Below are 14,581 nucleotides of genomic sequence, written 5' to 3' on the forward strand. Positions count from 1 at the left end.
AATGAATATCACAACATCACCTAAGCAGCAAGGCCTAGCGCAGGCACCTGATACAAAGTTTACCTGACAGGGTGTACTCCAGGAGTGGGACACCACATGCGGATCACTGCATTTTGACCTGTTCATCAGCTGCACATGTCCCCATGTAATAGGGGATAAGCGGGCAGTGAATAATGGAAGCAAAGGGCCATACAAACAATCCAATGATCGATAATGTGGCCCTAAATATCTGGGGGCTGACTCTTGTAGTAGGCTCAGTAAACAAATGCTGATCTACAAGATTGGTGCTTATAAGTACAACAGCAAACAAAATTTTGTATCAATATATCAAGATAATACTTATTATTTAATTGTCTTTTATTGTCTTTTATTTAATGAAAAAACAGGTGATTTCTATACATTTCAGGTTATAATTTCAGCACCACTCCCAGTCACACGTATCATTGCCCTGATGCTCTCCCTAAACTACATCACCAAAGGTTATAGATATGTTGCTTGTGTGGTGAGGGTGTGATGAGGGCAGATGTTATTACTCTAGGGGCAGATGGCATTAACCCCTTGTGTTCGTGATGCCAGGGCATGGTTTTGCCTCTACACCACCCGAAGGTATGGCCGCTGGATCCTGGGCTAGACACGGGGGCAAATAATGACTCAGACGCCAAGTTACGGAACGCCAGCTTTACTGAGGGTGACAGAAAGAATAGTCTTTAAAGCTCAGTTAGGCCCAAGGAAGTGACCTTTGACTTTAGAGACTTGTGGGCTCACTGGGACTTGTATTGGACTTATATTAATTGCTGCAGGACCACACTGAATTTAGACAGACTGATCTTGACTGACTTGACTAGGACTGACTAGACTTCACCCCTTGTGTAGCTTACCTGGTTTTGACATTCACCTGTTGGGCACTTGGTTAGTGGAAGCGTGACTCTCAGGACTTAACTTCACTGTAGCTCAGCTTAGTTTAGACTGACTCTAGTCTGACTAGCTATCTCCTCCCAGGGTTTATATGTAGGGGACTTTGGATGGGTCCTATAGGTCATCCACAAGTCCTCTGGTCACTGACACCTTCCCTGGTTACAAGACATGGTAACAAGATTTAAAGGTACATAACATTATATATACATCACAATAGATAACATAGGCACTTATTAACCATTTAGCATACTCAGCTTAAGGTAGGACTCAGGGGTCACTGCAATAGAGTCCACCAGACAGGACAGCAAGGGTATAGGGGTGCAACTCCTGTACTGGGCCACCACACTTGTGTAATTGTGACATATTTTAGAGTCCCCACATTGACAAATGTTAGTAGTGTTGCTTCTGAACACTAGTTATCTGGCATGTACCTTTGACTTATGCAACCTCTTTCCTTCTCTGCAAATGCTGTACAATAAAGTGAAGCAATATATAGTTTCCTAATCATATCTGAGTTCATCACTTTTCTGCAGATATTGAATACAGTAATACAGTGGTCCCTCAAGTTACAATATTAATTGGTTCCAGGACGACCATTGTATGTTGAAACCATTGTATGTTGAGACCATAACTCTATGGAAACCTGGTAATTGGTTCTAAAGCCACCAAAATATCATCCAAAATTAGGAAAAAGTGAGGATTAAAGAAAAATAAGTAGATAACTAATATAGATAAAGCAAGTCCTTACATATGAAAGTAAGAAAGATCTGCTGGGAGCTGTAAATCACTGTCTATGTCCGTGTTTCCCAAGCAGGGAGCCTCCAGCTGTTACAAAACTACAACTCCCAGCATGCCCAGCATGCTGATTTTTCAGATTGTACATGCCTACCACATGTTGAGGTATTATAATGAGCTATATGAGCATTTGTGCCATGTAACAAGAGGCAACATCATATTAATGCAATTTAACTACAACACGCAGGCACAGACCCTTCATGAAATTAAAGATTGGGCAACTCATAGCAGTTGCAGGCTGTACCACTCTTGTGTACTGCTGATCAAGCTATAATGTTTCTTAGTAAGGGCACTGATGGTGGGAGTCATCCTATAGCTCTACGACTATGTTCACATGGTGGAATATCCACACTTAAAATTTCCTTGCAGATATTCCACAGACAGCGGGGCACAGGCAGAACATGCTGGCGCTAGGACTGCTCAGAAATGCGCTTTCACATAATACGCAAAAGCATTGAACATGTTCAGTGTTTTTGCAGATGCCGCAATCAGGATTTCAGTGGCAGATGCCATTTGAACAGAGCAGCAGAATCCAATTGAAATAAATGGGACTCTGCTGCTGCAAATGTCTGTGGGGAAGATTCATGCGGAATTCCGCACGGACATTCTTCTGTGTGAACCCGGCCTTATAGCTCTCTAATTGGTTCATTTGTCTGCATAAATGACAGACTTGTATGTATATGTATGGTTAAAATGACCTGTCAGTGGCAATAAAAACCCTTTTATTTCATTATCCTATAGCTCTTAAGAACCCTTCAGCATTTAATGATTATTGTTGTTATTATTATTATTGTCATTAAGTATCTGCTCCATTGGAGTTTCCTTTTTAGACCAAGCATTTCTAATGATGGGGTCATCTCAAAGTAACCCTTGGCACTGCTGACTTTGTTGACAAGTCCTGAATACTGGTTAGGGTTTTCAGGAACTGTCTGCTATCTATTACTCATGTGAAACTCCCTTATATGTTCGGTATCTACAATACAGGAATTTGCCTAGTTACGAAATCTGAGTTGAGTTTTGGAATGAAGTATTTAAGTTATTCCCATTATGTTTATCACAGTTAAAGAGAGCGAGAGAAAGGTAGTTTGGGCATATTAATGTTAAAGAGCAAACCGCCATGCAGTCCTATTTTTCTGCAGAGCAAATGTATAGCTAGCTAGGGCTCCAGTCTTGAAACCGGACTTGTAGCAATCACCTGATTGTTGGGGTGCTTTTTTAAATACGGGCTTGTCTTCTGACATAACCCCTTGGCAGGGGCGTCCGTACCATCGGAGAAGGCCCCGTCCTTGTTGGCCCTGTTTCTTTTTCTATTGGGAACTGCATTGTCGGAAAATCAGATGGCAAAAAAAATAAATAAAAAAAATAGGAGGCTTATTTCAATGTGGGGCCCCCTTTCTTCTATGTATGTCACTGACCATTGGATAAGCAAATTTCATGTGAGTTGAACACATATGTGCACACCCATTGGCCCAGATACAAAACCAGTGGCCCAGATACAAAACCAGTGGCCCAGCTCCCAACAGTCTCCTATGTACACACAACCAATGTGGTAGCCCACATAAAAAGGCAGTCCTGATTCTCAGTGTATTTGTCACCTGAATGACCAATTTTATTTGGGCCAATTAAATGAATTGTGTTTTCCAATTACACTATTTTTGGATGCATAAAATTTATTAAATAGCTTTTATTAATTTTTTTGGAAGAGGGCAAAAACAAACAAACAAAAAAACAAAGCAATACAACCAGTAAAGATAAATGTAACATCATTGCATTTTATCAGACAAGCATAGAAAAATAAATAAACATAAATTAACAACTTTACACACATCGCACTTATACATATGCAGCATTCTAGCGGAATAATATACTATTACTTTCAGCAATTAAGCAATGTTCCTCATGTTGATGTGTTAGGTGTTAGGTGTTTTTCATATGTATAAATCATGTGTAGTACGGTGTGTTCTCTCCCAGCCTTGTTCTATTTATTTGCAGTGCACCGACAGGTTACCGCTTGATCTCTGGAATTATATGCAGATTTACTTAATCAATGTCAGTTACGTATAGAGGGTAAAACTCAGATCTGAGGCTGCTGATTTGTGATGGCATATGGATGGCATAGTGGCCCAGGGGACAGCACTGCTACTACACTACTGCACTAGGTTAGAATCAGATCCAGGGAAACATCTACAATGAGTGTGTATTCTCCGTGTGCACTTGAGGTACACCCTAAAACACTTCAGCCTCATGAAAGACATGGCTTCCCATTAAATTGGCCTGAAGCTATGTATATCTTTGCTTCTCGGCCTTTTGGCTATGATCAAGTGTAGTATCTGTTCTTATCAGTTTCATGTTGGTGGCAGGTGATGCCAGTGTGGAGCTGGTGGGGATGGGTGCTGCATGGTAGGGAGCAGGTGTACCAGGGCGTTCCGGGGCTGGTTCTGAGGAATCAGCCCGGCGGCTGCTCCGATGTGACCGGCTTCCTCCGGGTCTCGCCATGAGGCTGAGAGGGTCTAGAGCCGAGGTACTTTTGTGCCTCGGGGAGTGGTGACCCCGAGGTGCCAAAACTCACTGGGTGTACTGGCTCACTGAGTGGAAGCACGGGCACCATAATCTTTTAACCTTTGGCACTCACCTCTTGATTCCTGGCCTTCTGGCTAGGATCAGAGAAATTTTTATAGATCCGGCCAGATGTCCGGGCAGTATATCTGCACACATTCACTTATTTATTTATTTTTGTCTCACTGTGTCACTTTTTGCGTGTTGTGTGTCCACAGGATTTGTCAGGATGCGGTAGCCCTTCTGGGTGTCCCTCCTGGCGGTCTAGGGGAGGTGTGTGTGGTCATTAGGTTCCGCACCTCCCTGCAAACATCCCGGGTACTCCTGCTTTGGCAGGGTGCCTACCGTTATCGGCTCTGCGGGCAGATACCTTGGCTAACGCCAAGGGGGATGCCGGGAGCATTTGTGGTCCCTTAGTAGCTTCGGCGAAAAGGGACATTGAACCTGGAACCTCGCAGGTACCTTTTGGTCCGGAGGCGAAGGGTAAGGTTTGTTGAGAGGCCTCTCTCCTGGTGGAGAAGGGCATGCAATAGACCGCATCCTCTGTGCACGTTTTTTTTAGTGTAACATGTTTGCACTTTTTCTTGCAATTTGGGTGATTACGTCCCTCGGCTCTTAGATAATTTTTGAAGCTATGTATATCTAGATTAGAGAAATTAGATTGAGAGCCTCTCTTAGGAAAGAGAATGGATATGTTTACTAGTCACTACAATGGTTTTATGTAAATAATGGAAAATAATAAGAATGTGATGGAGAATGATTCAATAGAGAATGCTTATAGGGGTTCTCTGTTTTGGACAATCTCTATTTGTTAGAAGGGGTGTTTAATAATGAGTTGATAAAATGTTCTGGTACACCAGCAATGAGCATTCATCTGTGGGAAATGTTGGCAGTAAGGGTAGGGTCACGCGTGCCGTATTTTCCTGTGTATTTGTTGCTGCATATTTTCCTACCCATTGATGTCAATGGGTAGCAAAATCAGCTGCGTATTTTGCTACTCATTGACTTCAATGGGTAGAAAAATACGCAGCAGGAAAATACGGTACGTGTGACCCTACCCTAAACGTTCAATAATACATTTGCCGTTTCTTTGTTTTGGTGATATGAGTTCCGCTATGTACGCTTGCTCTATGTCATCTATCATCTGCTCCCCTTTGGCCACCCAAATTGAAGTAGCATGATTCACTTATGCTGACAAATCATTTAAAGTGTTAGGAAAATCTAGATGATGGAGTTGCATAAATATAAACGGTGGTCACTAGTTGAGGTCATAAGAGGCTTTAGAAACCACAGCATTGAGTAAGCATTTCAGACACAACTATTGCACAAGTGTATCACAAACGGAAATTAAGCAAAATCCTAGATCCCATACAGTGGGAAAAGTCCTACTTATGTACTGTAGTTTTAGTGGTGTAGTGTACATAATAACACTGCAGAGAAACAGGGGATATATTCAACTTAGAATAACAGTTACAGTGGGGTACTAGGCCCACCCTGGGCATGTGTGTTTTTCAAATCACCCTAAAAAAGAGTGGACTTAAGGAGGATGAAAACAAAATTTTCATGTGATACCTCTGGGACAACCCCTTTACTATTAGGAAATACAGTCTGTGTAGAAAAAAGCATGATTGCACTAACCCAATAATGATAAAAGGTCCTCTTTATTGAAACACTTCTTAAAACATTCCAGGGCTCGGGTAGAGAGACGCGGTCAGTGTCCGCTGACTGACCAGCTGAGGTGAGGACAATGATATCTTGATAAGCACCCCCAAGTGGTCACTTACCTGTACCTCCCTGTGCTGTTCCACCTCACACCTTCCTATTTTTGCTAGCCCCATTCATTATAGCAACTGTGGCTGTCCAGCTTCTCTCAGCCTAGTCCTTTACTATTAGGGTCTCAGGACTCCCCATTAATAGCCAAGGCAGAGGGCCTCTCCCACTCTGGGGGATTTAGTACCATCATGTCACCCATTTATTTTACTGGAAGCCTTGTCATGTCACATTATGTAGCTTTCGTTCAAGATAAAAGATTGCCACCTTTATTCAAGGGATTCTCTTATAAGAAAGATTATAACACCCATAATAATGCACAATAATCTCATTTTACAAAGGTTCTATCAACACTTGTGTAACAGGGTCCACATTCTATTCAGATAGTATTTCATCCTCATTTATAGCCAAGTGCTTTCATGTGGCCTCATCAAAAGTCTGAAGATTTTATATTAGAGTATATAGAGCTATATCTTCATTTAAAGGGGTACTCCGGCGCTAAGACATCTTATCCCCTATCCAAAGGATAGGGGATAAGATGCCTGACCGCGGGGGTCCCGCCGCTGGGGACCCCCGTGATCTTCCATGCCGCACCCCGTTAGCATCAGCCCCCGGAGCGTGTAGTTTCACTACATATTTAGTGCCAAAGGTTGTCTTGGTGACAAATACTTAATACACCTTTCTATAGATGAAAGCTATTTGAAGGGGTTTTCTAATGTAGTGTAAATAAAGATCAGTCATTGTATGATGAAAAGCTATGCAACTTCATAATATACTTTGTGTTTCCTGAGTTTTAGGTATTTTTCCACCTTTACAAATGTATCCGCTATTGACGTGGGATAGGACAAGTTTCAATGATGGGTTAACCCTTAAAGGGGTACTCCGGCGCTATGACATCTTATCCCCTATACAAAGGATAGGGGATAAGATGCCTGACTGTGGGGGTCCCGCGTGACGCCCCCTCCGTAGGCTTGCATTGAGGGGGCGGAGTGTGACGTCACACAGGGCGGAGCCGTGATGTCAAAACTCAGGAAACACAAAGTATATCATGAAGTTGCATAGCTTTTCATCATACAATGACTGATCTTTATTTACACTACATTAGAAAACCCCTTCAAATAGCTTTCATCTATAGAAAGGTGTATTAAGTATTTGTCACCAAGATAACCTTTGGCACTAAATGTGTAGTGAAACTATGCTTATCTCCTTTGTGTAGACGTAATTCTGTTTCTGACAATAAAGTGACAAAAACACTTACCTGTATGATAAAATCTGTGTGGTGCTAGAAAGTAAAACAGATCTGTAGAACGCAATCTTCACATACAATTTAATAGAAATCCTGACGTTCAGATTATTTTCCCATACTAGATATCTTCTTTTATCTTCTTAATGATATACAATGAAACCTCTCCAAAAGACCACCCCATATACAGACCTCCTTCTATAAAACAAAAAGACCATCCCCATAAAAGACCACTTTCCTGCAAATGTGATTGTTTCACTATATAGGCATATTTTTCATCACCTTGGTGTGTGCTTATATACACAAGAGTTTTTCCCCCCCTTTTCTCAATTCTACTGTCATTTGAGTTCATATGTATGCTAGAATACATACAGGGCTAAAAATGCTAGCATGTAGTTTTATGTTGCGTATACAGTTTATAGATGTACTGTGTTACAAAGTCAAAACTTCATACAAAATAAAACAAACAGACCACATGCATGGCCATGGAACTTTAATATTGTCATTCCAAACAGATGGATATAGTTTTACCTTTTTAGCAACTTGAAAAGAAGATGATGGTTATGTCTAGCCACTAAGCCCCCACGATCACGAGAATGGCTTCTTGTCTCCTAAATAAGCAGCAATACCCATAGTTGACCACTGATCCATTCGCTCTCTGTAATACTGTATATACTTGAGTATAAGCCGAGTTTTTCAGCACGATTTTTCGGCTTATACTTGAGTGAACAAAAAATGCTTCTGGCTTATCTGTGAGGGGATGGGCCAGGCAATCCATCTTCAGCCATCTATGCTGCAGAGACCATCCGGCGGGGAGGGTTAGTTGTTCCTGGCTGTCCATCTTCACCGGGAGGCCCTCTTCTCAACTCCGGGCTGGCTCCGAACTAGTGACGCTGCATTGACGCCACAGCGCAGGGAAGTTCATGTGCAGGGATGTCACAGACATATGCTCCGCACGGACGTCCCTACGTGCTGTCGTCAACACAACGTCACTAGTCCGTGGCCGGCCCGGAGCGGAGAAGAGGGCCTCCCGGTGAAGATGGACAGCCCGGAACGACTAACCCTCCCCACCGGACAGTCCCTGCAGCATAGATGGCCGAAGATGGATGGCCCGGACAAGCTCACCCTTCCACAACTGGGGAGGTGAGTAGAAAACAAAAGAGGGGTCTGGATGATGACAAAGGGTTTGACAGGCAGTGATGATGAAGGAGGGGGATGATGACGAAGGTGTGATAATGTGTGATCATGATAATGATGGGGTGATAATGACAGGGTGATAATGATGATGAGGGTGATAATGACGGGGGTGATGATGACAGGGGTGTTAATGACCGGGTCTGGATGATGACAGGGGGGGATGATGAGATGGGGGATGAGGTATTTCCCACCCTATGCTTATAGTCAAGTCAATAACTTTTCCTAGGTTTTTTGAGGGAAAGTAGGGTCCTCGCCTTATATTTGGAACGGCTAATTCTCGAGTATATACGGTACTTCTAAACACACTTGAATACAGTCCTCATTTCTAGTTAAAGTCCCAGTTGTTGGACCCCCCACCAACTAGCTAGTGTATACTGTGGGAATAAGTGATATTCTTGGTATAACCATTTTAAACGTTTATAGCATATGTACAGGATATGCCATAAATGCTAAATAGGTGTGGATCCCACTTCTGGGACTATTGCTTATTGGAGGAACAGGGGTATAGGTAGCAGGTGTCTATACGTGCATAATGTCAGACAATGGCCCTGATTTACTATTGTAAGCCCAAATTGTTTTGTCGGGTTGTGCGCCAAATTCAGGTACATTGTGCCAGAAATTCTGTCTGCGCCAGAATCTGCACCAGAATTTTCGCCAGAATAAAAAAAAAAAAAAAAACAGACCAACTCTCCATTTTACAGAGAAAATCCCCAAAAAGGGGTGTGGTGGTTGGGGAAGTGGGTGACATTTTCTAAGTGGGTGACATGTCCCGACATTTTCTAAAAATCCCAACATATTTACTAAGGTGCTGGATTTGAGCTGAGGGAAACCCCTACAGATCAGAGCAAGTGTAAAAAAAAAAAAAAAAAAAAGCAAAACATAGGGAAAGGTGCAAAATATAGGTTAACCTTAGTAAATACCATGGAAAAATACTTGTAGGGATGTAAACCCACAAAGAAAACTCCACTCTTAGTAAATCAGGGCCAATGTTTTTTGTATACAGAACATTTATTGTGGATAAATAAAACACAGATAAGGGTTAGTGTATCTATTTGTATCCCCACGCTCTGCTAAGATCACGTGAGCATGCTTATACTGTAGGTATGGGAGGTTTTGGCAAGTATGCCTAGGTGCCAGTTTACCTTGTCTCATTGCTGTGTTAACAATGTATATTTTATGGGTTGGTTTAGGGATATGCAGATCCCATGGCCCCTGAATCCATGATGTGTGGCTTTATATCACCTAGGTAGGTGTATGGTATAAATACAGCCATTATTGACTAGATGAGACTGGATTAGACCAGGTCGTTAATGATAATGGACGCTTATCTCGTCATCTTTACATGGGGAAAAGATAAATATTTACTGAGCACAAACTGTATGTTATCCCACTTCCTACTGGACACCCCTCCCCCATTGTAATTAGCACATTGATGAATTGACTGTTAGATCTCCTTTCAGGGGTCTGGGAGGAATGTTTAAGGTGTCAAAGTTAAGATCTCCGTGTCTCTTCGTTTCCTGTTGTGCCTAGATTGCTTTGTATAGAAAGAATTAGTTGCCAGGGAACCTTGTGACACACTCTCCTTTTCTCTGATAACTGTGATCCCTGGATGTGCAGGTCTAAGTGTGTACATAAGATTTGGAAAGTTAAAGGTACTTTGGTGCTCATGTGCTTTTCCTCAGGTGCTTTCAGTGTTTTCATTGGCAAAAATTTAGATTTTTGATAAAGTACTTACTAGGGCCAAAAGTCCTTCAGTGAACTTGAGACGCAGTTGTAGGGGAACTTCGATACATTAAATATTATCCCCCTATCTACAGAGATAGTATAAGTGCCGGATTACGGGTATCTCCGCCTCTTCTATAGAGATACATGAAGGGAGCGTGTTGACCACTGCTTCGTGCGACAGTAAGTGGAGGTCGCTCCGTGCAAGGGGGGGAGAGCCAGGGCACCATACAGGAGATCATGGGGGGTCCCAGCGATCAGACCCCCCACGATCAGACACTTATCGCCTATCCTATGGATAGGGGATAAGATATAATGTAACGGAGCTCCCCTTTAAAGTCAAACTAAATGAGGTTGTGTTCACACATAATATTATGACCAGGATTGTAGTCAGGATTTTTAACTAACAAAGAGAAAAATTATAATGGAAAGATTTGCACCGCTGCCAAAATACTGACCATAATAGTAGGTGAACATAGCCTAAACTAGTCATTTAGGGCAGTTTGATCCATATATCTTCTACCACTTTAGACTTTTAGCACTTTATTGTATAGCAACATATAAGCACACAGGATTCTACCAATATACATCAACATCCTTACCAATTAAGACTTTGTAAGAATGTGTATTCTTCTGAAAAAAGTCCATTTGAGGATAGCACAAAAGAGGCACTGATACACATGGGGGAGCGGGGGGGGCTCAGACCTTTATTTTATTTACCACCTACTGCTTTGTATACACATGTGTTTTACTCTGTAATTGTTCAGGGGGTCCAGATGCTGCATTATTTATTGACTTAACTATGTCTTTTACATTTGACTGCACTATAAATGATCTGGTATAAATTTCATAATACATCCTTCTTTTTCTGGTTGTCCCCCTTCTCGTTGATTACATATATGTTAATTGGTCTTATTGTCAATAGTATTTATTCCTCTGATCACAATTTACTCTTCATTGGTTGATATCGGTTGGACTTTGGTGCATTTTTTGCAGTAGGTCCTTAATAAGATATAGGACCAGTTTTTAAAGGAGAAGTGTTGTGGAAAAAACGTATCCCCCGAGTTTTACTCGCAGGGTGTCCGACCGCTGCCCCCCTGGATCTCCTGTATGTATCCCCAGCTCTCCTCCACAGCAGCGCATCACAACCCCCACCCAAAGCGGGGGCCACCATGCCCCCTCCATAAATGTCCATGGGAGAGCCGAAGATAGACAAACAGCTCTCCCATAGAGCTATATGGAGGGGGCGTGGTGGCCCCCCACTTGGGGAGGGCATGGTGATGTGCCACTGTGGAGGAGAGCAGGGGCACCATACAGGAGATTGCGGGTGCCCCAGGGGTTCCAACCCCCCGTAATCTAAAACTTATCCCCTATAGGGGGATAGGGGTAATTTTTTTTTCCACAACACTTCTCCTTTAACCCCTCTTCCCCATCAGTAATTTTTGACATGTTTGTTACTCCTCACCTTCTAAGAGCCATAACTCTTTCTTTTTTTTTTGGAGCCACATGAGAGCTAGTTTTATGTGGTAGACAATAGAAAGCGTCCAGCACCAAGAGGCAGGTAAAATCGTGCTTTATTGGAGGTACAAAAAGTAACAAACAGCATACATGGAGCGTAGTGCACTACGTAGTGCACTACGCTCCATGTATGCTGTTTGTTACTTTTTGTACCGCCAATAAAGCACGATTTTACCTGCCTCTTGGTGCTGGACGCTTTCTATTGTCTACTGTCTACACGTGGAAGGGAACGCCACCCTACCGGTTTACAGCATGGAGGTTAGAATCGAGCGGTATCCTTACCCTATTGTCTAGTTTTATGTGGGACCAATTGTACTTTTTTTTAAACTTCACCCTTCACCTTTTGCACCATAATCAGTAGTTCTTTCAATACAATTTTTGAGTGGTTGGTACTTTGATTGCTTTTCATACATTTCTTTTTCTGGTATTGGATGTGACCAAAAATAATTCTTGCATTTAGTATTAATTCTTGCTTATTATTGATCATCATGCAGGATTAATAATATCATTTTTTTTTTTTACATTTTCATGTGCGGTGATAACAAAGATATATACACCCATGTCTAAATGGAGCTACAGTTGAGAATGCACACTGTCACTCCATTTAAACATTGATCTCGGCCATCATCTTTTGCACCATAGAGTTGGAATGCAGTGTCAGTGCACATACTCTATTCCAGAAACCTCTGATCACAATCATAGCAAAATAATACAAAACTGCATGGGTAAAATACACTAAATTGTCATGGATATTGACAAACAAATGTAAGTAAAAAGTATTGAATGCAGTATGGCTCATTTGAGAGTGCCACTTTGATGCACCATTGATGTATAAGTCTATGGAAACACATTAATTCCCTATGGAGTCAGCTTTATCATTTATCGATGGGCCATTGATGGGTCAATGTTTTATGCATTTTCAGGGACACTTTGCTAATGCTCCAATACTTAAGACTCCAATACTCAATTTTGTTTTAGTCAAAAAGAAAAATATAGCAGCAACAGTGAAAAAAAATGCTGTGTATGGTATGGAATGGAGTATTGTTTCAGATAAGTCCTTAATCCTGAACTCTTACCAGGGAGTGGGTCCTGACACTCCTCAAACCTTCAGGACCGGGCCAACCAAGGCTCATTCTTCAAACCTGATCTGCCTTCCTTTATGTGCTAATAACTTTGGGGCATTTTAACGTATCAGAGTCATCCTGAGAAAAAATTTCCGTGATACATTGTACTGAAAGTTAGTGGTAAATTTTTGTCAATACATTCAGCTTTTTTGTGGAAAAACTTCAAAATTAGGTAAAAAATTTGAAAAAAAAATAAAACATTTTTCTTAATTTGAAATTCTCCGCTTGTAAGAAAGATAGTCATGCCACATAAATGAGTTACTGATTCACATTTGCAATATGCCTACTTTATGTTGGCATCATTTGTTGAATGTCCTTTTACTTGTTTAGGATGTTAGAAGGCTTAGGAGTTTTGTAGCAATTTTAAAAATTTTAAAGAGAATTTCAATATCAGATGTTTCTAGACATCAGTTCAGTTGTAAAGTGGATTTGAGGGGACAATATGTTACAAATCCAAATAAATGACCCCATTTAAAAAACTGCACCCCTCAAAGCATTCAAAATGACATTTAGGATGTATAGTAACCCTTTAGGTGTTTCACAGAATAGCAAAGTAGAATCAAATTAGATTCCTTTTTTCAGCTATTCAATTTAGGTCCCTTTTTTTCTGTAACACAGAATATTTATTCCCCTAATTGTAAAACTTTTAGAAATATCCCATGTGGCCTTAGAGCCTCAAACACAGGCCTCAGACATGCAGGAGCACATAATCAATTTTGGGGTCTCCTTCTAGTTAGGATATTCTGTCAGTATTATAAAAAGTTGCAGAGATTTGGGGTGGCAAATTTATGTACTCATTGATACTATTCTAAGGTGCTTTTAATTTAGTTTTTTTAATGTCATTGTCCATTCAGTATAAATGACATGTTAACTTTATTTTGTAGATTGACATGATTATGGCGATTACTAATTTTCATTTACATACATTTTAATGTTTTATTATATTTATAGTATAGTATAATAATATATATATTCTGAGGGGTGTAACTTTTATTTTTATCTTTTGAACAGTGGAGCTGTGTGAGGGCTTGTTTTTTGTTGGAAAAGTTAAAGCTTTTAGTGGTACTTTTATAGGGTATATGTGACATTTTAATAACTTTTCTATTTCCTTTTACGGAGACAGGATTACTAAAGAGTGGTAAATATGGCCTTTTAATAAGCAGTTATTCAGATATTCAGTTCTAGGGTGAAACCACAAGATCGGGTTGTATTGTGGTTGTGTTGAGTGGCAGATGTATTACGTTGCAGTTGGTCGCAGCAGTGTGTTTTTTTCTTTTATACTTGCCAGTTGTTGCTATTTAGGAAATAGGGCGTATTTAGATTTAATGCAACCTGATCATGTGTGTCACGATTCGGCTTACAGGTTGTGGATCCACTGTGTCAGCGAGGGATTGGCGTGGACCGTGCTGGTGGACCGGTTCTAAGAGGCTACTGGTGTTCACCAGAGCCCGCCGCAAAGCGGGATGGTCTTGCTGCGGCAGTAGCAACCAGGTCGTATCCACTAGCAACGGCTCAACCTCGCTGACTGCTGAGAAGGCGTGGGACAGAAGGACTAGGCAGAGGCAAGGGCAGACGTAGCAGAAGGTCGGGGCAGGCGGCAAGGTTCGTAGTCAAGATGGATAGTAGGAGTTCAGGTAACACAGGCTTTGGACAACACTAAACGCTTTCAATGGCACAAGGCAACAAGATCCGGCAAGGGAGTGCAGGGGAAGTGATGTGATATAGCAAGGGAGCAGGTGGA

At 41.5% G+C, this 14,581-nt stretch overlaps 1 protein-coding gene and 1 pseudogene across 1 annotated transcript in view; both read left to right on the forward strand.

The window, feature by feature from the left end:
• Positions 1 to 14,581, forward strand: part of PFKFB3 (6-phosphofructo-2-kinase/fructose-2,6-biphosphatase 3) — a 96,858-nt gene that overhangs the window by 47,589 nt on the left and 34,688 nt on the right. The window lies entirely within an intron of this gene.
• Positions 4,002 to 4,092, forward strand: LOC130267881 (U2 spliceosomal RNA; annotated as a pseudogene).

The sequence above is a fragment of the Hyla sarda genome, chromosome 4, assembly GCF_029499605.1.
Source record: "Hyla sarda isolate aHylSar1 chromosome 4, aHylSar1.hap1, whole genome shotgun sequence".
NCBI classification, from domain to species: domain Eukaryota; kingdom Metazoa; phylum Chordata; class Amphibia; order Anura; family Hylidae; genus Hyla; species Hyla sarda.